The sequence below is a fragment of the Pectinophora gossypiella genome, chromosome 16, assembly GCF_024362695.1.
Source record: "Pectinophora gossypiella chromosome 16, ilPecGoss1.1, whole genome shotgun sequence".
Lineage (NCBI taxonomy): Eukaryota > Metazoa > Arthropoda > Insecta > Lepidoptera > Gelechiidae > Pectinophora > Pectinophora gossypiella.
In genome coordinates this window covers 9,064,928-9,077,836 of record NC_065419.1, presented here as the reverse complement: position 1 = coordinate 9,077,836, position 12,909 = coordinate 9,064,928, and the positions used below count along the sequence as shown (strand labels likewise).

Below are 12,909 nucleotides of genomic sequence, written 5' to 3'. Positions count from 1 at the left end.
GTACAAAGTAGGCTTTTGATTGATTTTCATTAAGTAGGTAAACGGAAAGTATCATCGGTTCTTACGGAAAGTATCCCGGGTTCAAATCCCGGTGGGGGCATATCACAAAAACCACTTTGTGATCCCTAGTTTGTTTAGGACCTTACAGGCTGATCACCTGATTGTCCGAAAGTAAGATGATCCACGCTTCGGGAGGCATGTTAAGCCGTTGGTCCCGTTTACTACTTACTGATGTAAGTATGTAGTCGTTACATGAGCCATGTCAGGGGCCTTTGGCGGCTCAGTAATAACCTTGAGGTTGGTCAGGTTGTTGATGTTGGTATTCCACCTCACAACCCACACCCTCACGATTAAGAAGAAGAATATCGGTGATAGCTACAATTTGCTTAAATAAGTGTGCAGTCGTTACATGAGCCATGCCAGGGGTCTGTGACGGCTCACTTGGCTCTTGGGTTGATGAGGTCAGTCATTGATCTCACAGCCCACACGAGACAAGAAAAAGTATACCGTTACCATACCTATCAAATCTAAGATTGTGGTCAATATCTGTGTCTTGGACAAATTAGCTCTTTTAGTATGCTGCACGCATGTCGCGCGGTATCGATAAATGAGTGAACTCTATTGCCTACGCGATAAATAAACTAATCCTATTGAATAGCAAAGATTATTTTCAGACGCCACAGACACAGGCAGGTAGGTACCTTACATGTAACAAAGGAAAGAACCCACACGGTTATTGAAAGTAAAAACTAAGATTAGAAAATATAATAATATAGTTACTACACGTTAAAAGAATAATGAGAGCTACACAAAAAAATCATCTCCGGAAATCGTAAACAATCGCTAAGTGAAACAAAATTCGTCTTTCATCGTATAAGTATTTTGTTCTTTACAGTGACAATGGTTTGGCAAGTAAATAGAAATTTCACATTATTTACTTAGTACTTAGGATTCTTTCATTCTTAATGTGATGGATGGAAGTTTGAAATATATGTGACTGCAAGACATCTGTTAGACTATCGCAATCGTAATAAGATATGACAGCTAAAATTGCGCGAGAGTGCTTGCTCGGGTGACAAATTAAGAAAGGAATTTCATCCTATTTTTAAGATGTCAAGAAATATAAGCGATGGAAAATATTTCACACGTTTGCTTATCATACCCACTAAGATACCATCTTATATTATATACATAATTATTATTGATTAATATTGAATAGCCTCAAATTGAATTTGATTAGGTTGGATCGAGTTATCATATGTACGTATTGCAAACTAATGTACCAATTAGTATAATTAATTATGTCAGTAAATACAAACATTAATAGCGTTAATGATCCTCAGTTTGGTTAGGACATAGCAGACTGATCGCCCGATGGTCCGAAAGTAAGATGATCCGTGCTTCGGAGAGCATGTTAAGCAGTCAGTCCCAGTTACTGTATACCTAAATATGTAGTCGTTACACGACCTATGTCAGGAGTCTTTGACGGCTTTATAGTAACCCGGACACCAGGGTGATAAAGTTAGTCATTCACCTGTCAACTTACACAAGAGAAGATTATTAACGTTTATTATTATACTCCTCCACAGCCTCCGTGGTCTAGTGGTTAAAGCGTTAGGCTCACGATCTGGAGGTCCGGGATCGATTCCTGATGGGGACATTGTCGAAATCACTTTGTGAGACTGTCCTTTGTTTGGTAAGGACTTTTCATGCTTGAATCACCTGATTGTCCGAAAAAGTAAGATGATTCCGTGCTTCGGAGCGCACGTTAAGCCGTTGGTCCCGACTATTAGCCGTAAAAACACCTCCACCAACCCGCAGTGGAGCAGCGTGGTGGAGTATGCTCCATACCCCCTCCGGTTGATTGAGGGGAGGCCTGTGCCCGGCAGTGGGCAGTATATAGGCTGTTTATGTTATATTATTATTATCCTCTGCAATTAGTGTCGCTCCCCATTTGTCACCGGGTGAGAGCCTTCAGCGCTCCCCATTTGTCCGGCGAAGTAGTTAATGCAATCAAATCTACAATAAGTTAAAAAAAAATGTGTATCACTCGACAGGTCTTCTGTCAGAATCATTCTTTTTACTGAGTGAACTTGTGACACGATGGGTGGCGATGGAGTCCCGACGTGCCGGCAGAGTAGTACCAGGAGAGTTGGATGAGTAGTAATAGCGAAGGAAACAGTAAACATCAACAGGAATACACAGTTCATTAAATAGCACTTCACAATCAAGAACCTAACGCAATTATAACGATGCTATATAAAATACGATGAAGAATTTATGATTACAATTAAAGTGGGCACGGCCAGAGCTAAGCAGTATAGATGTTGCTCTTATCAAGGTCGGGGATGCAATGCCTCAGCGTAGAATAAAAGGAATTGTGGAATGGAATGAGAATTTCGAAATTTAAAATGATTGACGGTAAGAAGGAGAAGCCAGTATGTGCAGAGTTTGTACACTGCTACAAATTTTACGCACTAAAGGCATTATTACACTATGCGGCGTGCGGATTAGGCACTGTAATAGAATATCGGGTGGGCGGGGCCACATTTTCGCCATACATTTTACTTACACCCAATGCATCGGGCTCGATGGATCGGTTAGTGTAATAAGGACTTAAGCCGTACGAAGTTATGTACTACTTTCAAATTAATCAAGCAATACTCCAATCGAGTAAAAATCTAGTGGTTTCAAAGCATTCAAAACTGACTTGACTTAAATACGGATATAACGTCATTAGCGACGAATTTACAAAGCACGATTTCATATTCTTGATAATATCATAAAGCTATTGTCTTCCCCTACGTTACAGCCGATATCATATGTTAGCAGATCGACTATCGAGCCTCCCCAGTCTAATAAGATTCTCCTCACCTAAATTGAGTTATGTAACCGATGAGTGAGACACATAAAAATTACATCATATTTTTTTTTCTATCGTGTGGGTTGTGAGGTAAATTACAACCTCAGCAACTAAGATTTAGGGTCATTATTAAGCAACCAAAGGCCGCTGACATGGCTCATGTAACGACTACATACTTACATCAGTAAGTTGTAACCGGGACTAACCTATTTCCCGATTATTTAGCCACAACATCGAACATAACAAATTATTATTTTATTCCTAATCATAGGATGCCTTCCACTTGGAGGTCGCAGGTTCAAATTCAGCACAGGCCTAAACCAATCATTGTTGAATTTATTTTCGAATTCATGTTTGGATCATAAATGATTATCACGTGCTCAGCGGTGAAGGAAAACATCGTGAGGAAACCCACATTCCCGAGAAATGCATTTTCGGAGGTATGTGACGTAACCTGCATTGGGTTGGATTTCGCGGGTTGGAAGGACAGACAGGCAGTCGCTTCTGTAAAAAAAACCGGACCTGTCAAATCTTCAGGTTGGGTAAGCAGACTACGTGAAAAACGGGATAATGCTAGAATGATTCCTATATCATCCTATGATGATGTTATGTTAACTAGTTGCATCTGCAACACATTGGTCTAAAAGAAAGCTCGGTCAGTCGGCTTTGCTTCATCTTGCGATTAACGTACAACTGACTAGCCCAATTGGTAATTTAGCGTAACTAAAAAAAATTATATAATGTAATTTCTCCTTTCATTATTGACTTACTTAATTGCTTACGTTAGTACACTTGTACTCAGTTTTGGCCATGCTACCATAAATTTATTAGCAGCCTGGTGATCTAGGGCGCGTCCTCTGTCGCACAGTAATTTACAAGATTCACGTTGAATTTATTTTACGACTATATTGTGCCTGAATATTCAGACGACGGTTAACGCTGTAAAACTTTTACAAGTGAAATAAACGTATAAATGCCTTGCGTGTATGTCTGACTGTTAAACTTATCGTTGTTTTCCAAAATGAGACTATCCAATCCCTTAGTTTTTTTCTAAATCGTCCAATTGATTGATCGTTTTATGTTCCTTGAATACCTAACATACATAAAATAACATAAACAGTTTATACTATACGTCCCACTACTGAAAACAGTCCTCCCTTCAATCAACGGGATATAGAGCATAATCCACCACGCTGCTCCACTGCGGGTTGGTGGAGGTATTTTACGGCTAAGAGCCCGGACCAACGGCGTAAAGGGCCTTCCGAAGCACGGAGTCGCCTTACTTTTCAAGCGTGCAATGTTCTTACCAAGGACAGTCCGACAATGTCCCCATCGGGATTCAAACCCGGACCTCCAGATCGTGAGCTCAACGCTCTAACCACAAGACCACTGAGGCTGCCTTTAATATCTATAAGATACTAATATGAGAGAAATAGTTATTCCAACAAACCTTTTAAGGTAAACTGGCGTTATAGTAGTCCACCATCTTTAGGCACTTGGTAATTTTCATCTAACTTCCTTGGGGAATCGTTGCCGGAATGAATTATAAACGAGGAGTTTGCGTTGAGTGAAAAAAATCCAATTTTCACTTCCTTGACTTCGTTACACAAGAAATATACTTGTACAAGTCACAAGGCTTTTTATTTTTTCATTTCGTAAAAGATTATGCTATAAATTGCCTTTCTATATTTATATTTGACTCTGGAAGTGTTTATCTAGCTTCCTGTTGAATGTTTTAGTTAAGTAATGTTTTTGTGAATCGAGAGTATATTATCCTAAAGCTTATACTGTTATGATTTCGCGGTATATCTAACCTGAAAGTTTTGACAGGTTTCGTTTTTTTTACAGAGGAAATTGCCAATTGACGCTCCAACCCAAAAGGAAAACCCACCCAATTGCAGGATAAATCTCGTATGCTTTTCACGTGTTTATCCCTAGGTTTAGACTCTGTTGTGATTTGGATAGCGTGAAGAAAAGAGATATTCTTCGATATTTAAACTGGTTATATTATGATAAAAAACAGAAAATTGTACAATCAACGGTTGGTATGACACACAAAACGGAGGGAAAAGACCAGCGCCACAACTGCCACAAGTGACGAAAATATGAACTAATATACAACTACATTAAGATTGTGTTCGATTTCAACAGTTTCACGTTTTCGTTATCTGACTAGACCTTAAGCAACAATGACAGGTTGGGGATCGTACTTGCATATAAAATGCCTACTTACTACAACCCTGAAGATGTTTAGATGGTAAAACTTTAGGTGTAACAGACAGATCTTTGTCATACTTGAGGAATCGAAAAGAAAATGATTTAATTATTATTATTGCGTATGGCAGACAAAAATAAAATATCCTGGGTGGACCGATGCTGCGTGGATATATCCAGCTTAAGCTCCCTTAACTAAGTCTCTGTCGCATCGGTCACACAATGCAGCATTGATCCAGGTGACCACATTCACAGTATGGCGACTCCTTTAAGCCCCATTTATGTAAGCGATGGTTCGACTTTCCATGGTTGGTCCTACACCGGTTCAGTCGGGTCCAGATTTTTCGTTTGGAGTCAAAGCCAGGGATACTCCGCGTGGGATCCCGTATAAAGTCCGAATTTGTGCCCTTGATGATTTAATATCTTTTCATAACAAAAATATAAGAATTGAATATTTCACTTCATCTCCCCCCTTTACAGAGTCAAACGTTTTTCTACAACGGAAATAACTACTTATGCTTTGAAGATTTTTTGGGACAATGTACTTACTTACCTAAATAATATATTTGGGCATGAACAAAAATAATAACCTAAATGGAACAAAAATCCTCAAGAGAATTTAATGTAATACAAAAAATATATAATAAGTTACATTACCAATTTTGGTCTCTCTCATGTTTTAAAATATTAAAATGTTTGCCTTCAAAATAGAACATATTTGCGAATGATGAAAAGGCTTAAATAAAATATTCTTTTGAATAACATGTTTCAATGAGATAAATATAAAGTTTGAAGTGAAGCTTCATGAATATCAGTGAATCTGTTTTTTTCCTATTTACTTTTTATTACGAGTGAAGGTATTTGAAACGTACTTGCGTTTTAATATTATAATATTCCATTCATCAACTACACTTCTGTATTTTAGATTTATGAAAAATTTAATATGTAAGTACAGAGAAGAGTTCACAAGATCTGTTTTCCTTCAAAAAGATAATCTGTATTTACTGTCAGTAGAAAAAGAAAAGACTAAAAAATATATTTCGCCATAGGTAACAAAAAGTTTGGGATAACCTCATATTTATAGCCCAAACTCCCTTACACGCGTCATCCAGTGTTTTATATAACCCGAAACAATACACAAGGCAGATTGCATCACACGAGGTATAGGCTGCTTTTGACAACTTAATTTAGTACCACAACGGCAGGGCTATTTGTAAACCACGAATTAATAATAGAACCCTTGTGCTGTGGAACGTGAACGTAATCAGGGGTCTAATGTAGTGGAAAAATTATTAATTAGCTGTAATGCGTTGCGCTTGGTTCAGTAGCCCGCTTTGAATATCGGCAACTAGTGGTTTGGTTCGTACTTGTAACAATGAGGATATGGTTTTAGAAAGGCATTTCTTCGCTGCTTATCATTCCGAACTCATACTCTCAATAATTTTCGTCACTACATTTTCTTCCATAAGTACCAAAACACTTATTTATCACACTACTAATTCCTTATTCTAAGTTACCCCAAACATACTCCTAAATGATAATTAAAACACTTAATAACGGGTTCTTACCGCGTTTAAATCAGGGATATGTCTGCCCGTAGAAAATTATGGATCTACCTACTCCACTCCAATCTGATCAGTCATCCCGTGATCATGGCACTTGCAACAGTGTCGAAATATCGGGAGTCTCATATCCCTGATTTAAACGCGGTAAGAACCCGTCATTGTGTGTTTTAATTATTATAATAACCGCGTAAACTCAAAACAATGTATACTCCTAAATGCTCATTATCACCCTCATTTCATGTACTACATAATCCTACATAATACTACATAAATAGGTACATCATAAATATCATTACATCTTCTTCTATATAATATCATGGTTTAATAATTTCTGTGGATTTTTTTCTGAAATGTTGGCACCTTTTTTACGCCTTAAGAAAATGCATTATTATTTTACGAAAAGACCGTTACCCAATATAAGTATATTTATTACGTCTCGCCGTCAAATCATTCTACATATTCCTCCAGTTGAATTTGATTAATGGGCACATCATTTTCCATAACTTTGTTTATTTATTTTATCGGCACCATCCAGTACCTAAATGTAATCCAGCCTCTGATCGCCCGGAAGAAATTTCTGTAGAGCAATAAGGCCGCCAGTTATGCTGTAGTCTTTCTTGTGTATGTTTTAAAATGTTTCTTGTATTCCTGTGCAATGAAGAATATTTGATTTGATTTAATAAGCTACATTGTTTTTCATTTCAAACGTGACATTCTGGTATTAAATTCATATCAAGTTTGAATTGCAATTATCTTGTGACAATGGCATATATCTTCTGGAACGTGAGAATAATTATTTCAATCGATTTCAAAGACAATGGTAGGGAATTGTGAAAAACACGACCAGTGTTTTGTTAACGTTAAAACTACTGTTATTGTGTTTGCGTAACTGTGTGTCTGATGATGGCTTTACAATAGGGCGTGCATGTTTTATGAATTTAACGGGACTTCCCGTGTCATAAACAGTAGTAGAAGATCGGTTAACATTATGTTTTGAGCGTCTTATAATATTACAAGCATTTACATGCCTGTTATTTTACTAGAGTAGAAAGAGAGACAAATAAACATAAACCAACTTGCAGCCACATCTGATATTTGTTTTGTTGCATAAGAGAAAATAATTACATAATTATATTACAATTATCAAGGGTCCCATAAAGTTTAAATGTTTGGACATAACTCTTTGCTATTAACTTACCTATTGTTTTAAACAAGATTGGTTTACAATTTGTATCCGATTGTTTATTTGCTTATAATTAGTTATGTTACTGAATAAAAACCTAACATTTGGTTCTATTGTCCTAAATATGTAATCACTGTTATGAATGTACGACCGACCGTCATGTCACGTATGCAAAATTGCTATAATTATAACATCAGGGTTTACAATAGGGCGTACATGTTTTATGAATTTAACGGGACTTCACATGTCATACAGCTCCAGTATGATTTATTACTGTTTAAATAATGTTAAACTAAAATGTAGAAATTGTTTTATATCATTTGAATTAGTACATCTAACCTAGTATAATAAAAATAAAAACTTAAAAATTAAAACCCGACTTCGGAATATCGTGCTCTAAACAGTTTAAAACAAGAAAAAAATATATTTTTCGTCCTCAGTTTAATGTCCTCTAGATGGCGCCACATTGATTTTTACGCAAAGTCACTAGCCTATAACGACCGGACAATCAAGACGCTTCAAATGATACCTCATTTGTTAAATTCTGACAGGGGAGTTAGAAGATAGGTGGTAATAGACTTGCATACACACACACATACATACATAGCGGTCAAACACATAACCCTCTGTTTTGCTTCGCCGCAGTCGAGCAAAAAGGAATTCTGTCTCTAGAACCAATAAATAATTTAATTTGGGTTTTTTATGATTACCAGGTAAGTATATTACTCATTATAATTAAGGACAGAAGAGGGAAGATGATACATATAGTAAGACACGAGGAATATATTAAAATCGTCATAGAAGGGAAGATAGAAGGAAAGAGCGAAAGGGGAAGACCAAGAAGAGCTTACATGGAACAAATTAAAGAGAAGACGAACATCGTGTCTCATAAGGAAGTGAAACAATTCGCCATATCAAAATAGACAAGAGAGGTATATTACTTAAACGGCATTTCTACAAGAAGAATAAAGGGTAAAAAATTACCCTGGCGAAGCCAGATCAAGTTAAAAGTGTTCTGTATAAATGAGTTTCATTACTTTAAGTACACATCAATTTGAATATTTATGAGGTATCTGCCCGTTTTATAAGTATGCGGTTGATATCTACTTGATTAATTTAATTCAATTTGACTCAAAGTATTTGTTTTCCCAGGAGTCTATAATATGAAGTTAATAATTTATTCGTCGTTATCATTCGTCCTTTGAGGATTTGTGTTAATTTTATCCTGGTAAACAGGATATCCAGTAACTAATGGTCATGACGATTCTAATATTAGGTATAAATCAACACACTAATTATATAGACAGCACAAAAACACATATTCTAATATGATATTTTATTGAGTAGGTACAGAAAATGTGACAGAATCACAGAAAGGATCAACAGGGCCTCATTGCTTCTTATTTTCTCGTGTGGAATTGTGGGATCAATGACCGAACTCATCAATCTCAGGGTTACTATTGAGCCGCCAAAGGGCCCTAACAAGGTTCAGGTTACGAATAAGTATATATCTATTTACTTAAGTAAATATTTCCGGGACCGACTGCTTAACGTGTCCACAGAAGCTTGAACTGATCTTACTTTTAAGACAATCGGCACAAAGTGATTTTTGTTAGAGTGTTTGTTTCCCCACCGGGCATCGAACCTAGGACCTAATTTGATTTGATTGTATGGTACTTAGTGTCTACTAACTTATGCTATTTATGGTTCTTCTTTTTTTAAGTATCGCTTGAAAACACAATAGCATTTTGAATAGCTTTCACTGTCAACTCTCGATTAATTGAGAACGAAAGTCAAAAAAATTTTGGGTCACTTCTGAGTGCCATTTGTAAACACTTCGATCGAAGTCATACATACATACATACATGTTTACTGACTGCAATGCGTGAATCGAACATTAACAACACTACGAATATACAATATGCAGCAGTACGGTAACTTGCTATAAGACAATAATTTTACAAAATGACAATATTTTTAATCAAGTCTCCAAGTACAGACCTATTTATATTATGTGCGATGGGCTGGTAGTCCATCATCAATATGCGGTTCAATCTATCGTCCTTTATATTTTTTTGACGTGACTCATTGTAGAATTTGTAGTTGTAGAATTTTAGATTTGCCGCATATGGCATTAACTACTTGGCTAGCTAGCTGAGGGCTCTCACTCGGTACAAACGTCTCAGGACGTTGTTTGACGTGATTATATTTTGATCTATTCTCCTTAGAGCCCCCATACATCCTAAGTAATGTTTTTTAGTGAGAGGTGTGTCCACTCCCGTCAGTTCTGTGTAAGAGCAGATATGCGTGTATCATTTGTTTCTTACCACACTGGTTGTATACTAATCATTGTAACACTATGGAGACTTTCCATCGAAATATTTAACATGGGGCACGCTTATCGAATATTCATTACTTGAACCTTACAGAACAATACAATCGTCATGCGGCCTTGGGGTGATCAGATACTTAATAATAAAAGAGTATTAATAGGTAAAGGAAAATAAGAAGGAAATATTGTTTTGAAGGATACAGATACGGTCACCCACGCTAGTTAATCCCCACAGAGGTAAGCAGAACCATCATCAGAAGATTTGAAGACCAAGATTTAGATACGAAGATTGATTTTACAGAACGTTTCTAACATTATACTGCATCAACCTAGCAATATACATACATGTTTACAAGTTACAATACAAATGCATCGTCTTATACAACATTAACATAAATAATAAGGTCTAGCCTATTCAATGTCAATGGCGATTTCGGTCATAGGCCCCTCCTATGGGTGGTTATTATTCATCGGACATTCAATTCGTGTTCTGGTCTAAACATCTGACTCGACGTATGTTACGAAATCACGAAATCATGAAATCATGAATTAAAATGAGGCAATTTCGCATATCGACTAGGCGATCAATCCCGAAGCATAATATGACGACATCCCATTCGAGATGACGGGATTGGGCGAATCTCCTTGAGTTATAATTTTTGTTTTGATTATGCTGATTTCCAAATAAAACTTAATTATTTAGTTAGTAATATAGAAAAATAAAGGTTTATGTTTTCTTTCAAATAATATTTTGTTTTAATTAACCTCACTATCACAAACAAGCAGTTTTCATTGTTTCCAGCCATCCTAATATTACATTATTTTATGAACTGCGGGATTGATATTTCCAATCCCGTGGGATCTCGAATTTGCGATCTCGAGTCGGGATTGCATTCCCTAATATCGACCCTATATTACAACCACGTAAGCGCCTTTTTGAAAAATCTCATTCAGATGTGATTGTGTTCAACTTCGGTTTCTGTGAATTAATTTAATTCCGGGTAAAAATTGAGACCACAGTATGTTATGTGTATGTTATCATACAGTATGTTACCTGGATTGAAACTAGCGTGTCTATTGCGAGAGTTTGTTCCACATCTAAATGTGATTTAGCAAAAAAAAAAATATACGATCGAATTGAGAACCTCCTCCTTTTTTGAAGTCGGTAAAAATACGCTTACGAGGTTTACAACGGTATGAGTTATACGAACATACAAACAAATTATATTTTTTATTTATATTATTGATTGTATATATTGTTTTTTATGTAAGTAATAAAGACAAAAGGCCACATCGAAGCGATTCATCTAATAAAGCAATATTGCATTTTGACAAAAGTAAGTACGCAATTAAAACAAATTACAAATAGCAATATTGCTTTTAGATAAATTGCTTCGATGTAGCATTTTTAACCCCCCAGTACTCAATACCTCCAAAAAAGAAAAAAACTTAGATACTTGTATGTCACTAATATTATCATTTTTCGTAGAAAGAAGATACCTTGAATCTATTATTATAGGATTTTCCAATAGGGCAATACCCATTTTATCGTCTAATATTGACGTTGCTGAGTGAAGGATGAAATGTTTCCCGTACAAAATATCTATTTTCATATAAAATGAAATTGACTGGGGATTACTCTATTTTATGCGGTGACAAATATGTGAACAGCTAAAGGCTATAGGTACCTACTATTTTAACTTGACTGCGTAATGTGACATGGTTTGTTAGTGGTATATTCTTATATGTATGAGTTATTTTAATGGAAATATTGGAAAGATAAACATAAAATGAATTGTACATACATACATAAACTCACGCCTATTTCCCACCGGGGTAAGCAGAGACTATAGAATTCCATTTGCTTCGATCCTGTCAGGATCGCAGCACTTCTCTTGCTTCCTCCACATTCATCAATCGCTTCATACACGCACGCCGGTTCAGAGTAGATCGTATTAAACCTTTTCTAAGGGCATCTCCAATTTGGTCATCGTAAGTCCTTCTCGGTCTTCCTCTGCAAGCCTTCCTCTGTCATAAAATGAATTGTATGAGGTATAAAAAACCCGCTATATAAAAAAAATATGAGTCAAAAATATTGTGTTAGTTGTTTCTATTATATAAATCTATGCATATTCCATTCATACATACATTATTTTTATTTTTGTTTCAGATCAACTCATATCACAGAAGAGGACGACAATTTAGGTAAAATATTTTGATTTCGTTCATAATATAACAGTATATACTCATATTCAAATGAAATTTTATATTCATTGCTATTTTCATTGTAACTATCATTATCGTTTTTTATGGTAACCACTAGGTTAGAAACAAATTTAAGCAAAAGAACACTTAGCAGTTTAATAATAAAACTTAAATATGCAAGAGCATATCGTTGATCTGCAAGTAGATACTTTTACTGAGTGTTAATATACAATTTATGTTATTTCAAATAATTTTTATACTGTCTAAGTTATGTTATTCTTCGCCAGAATATCAAAAGGTAGACCTAAAAAAATATCGGGTTTTTTACTGAAAGGGTAAGGGTAGATAATATGTCATAAAAATTCATGGCACTTACCTATGAAACCGAATAGTAAAATGCCTAACGAAATGTTTGGAGCAAAAGTGGATAAGTACAAAAATATTTCTAATGACACAGGAGCTTGCGTTCTTAATCGAAAAGAAACATATTTGATACAAATATATTAGACTATTGTCGATCGCGAATCAATCGACACTCATTCAACAA

General features: G+C 35.8%; 1 protein-coding gene across 1 annotated transcript in view; it reads left to right on the top strand.

Annotated features, from left to right (window-relative positions):
* Positions 1 to 12,909, top strand: part of LOC126374071 (rap1 GTPase-activating protein 1) — a 282,520-nt gene that overhangs the window by 62,376 nt on the left and 207,235 nt on the right. Inside the window, exon 2 of the mRNA XM_050020536.1 lies at positions 12,328 to 12,362. The gene's annotated coding sequence lies outside the window, so the exon portion shown is untranslated. The remainder of the gene's footprint in view (positions 1 to 12,327; positions 12,363 to 12,909) is intronic.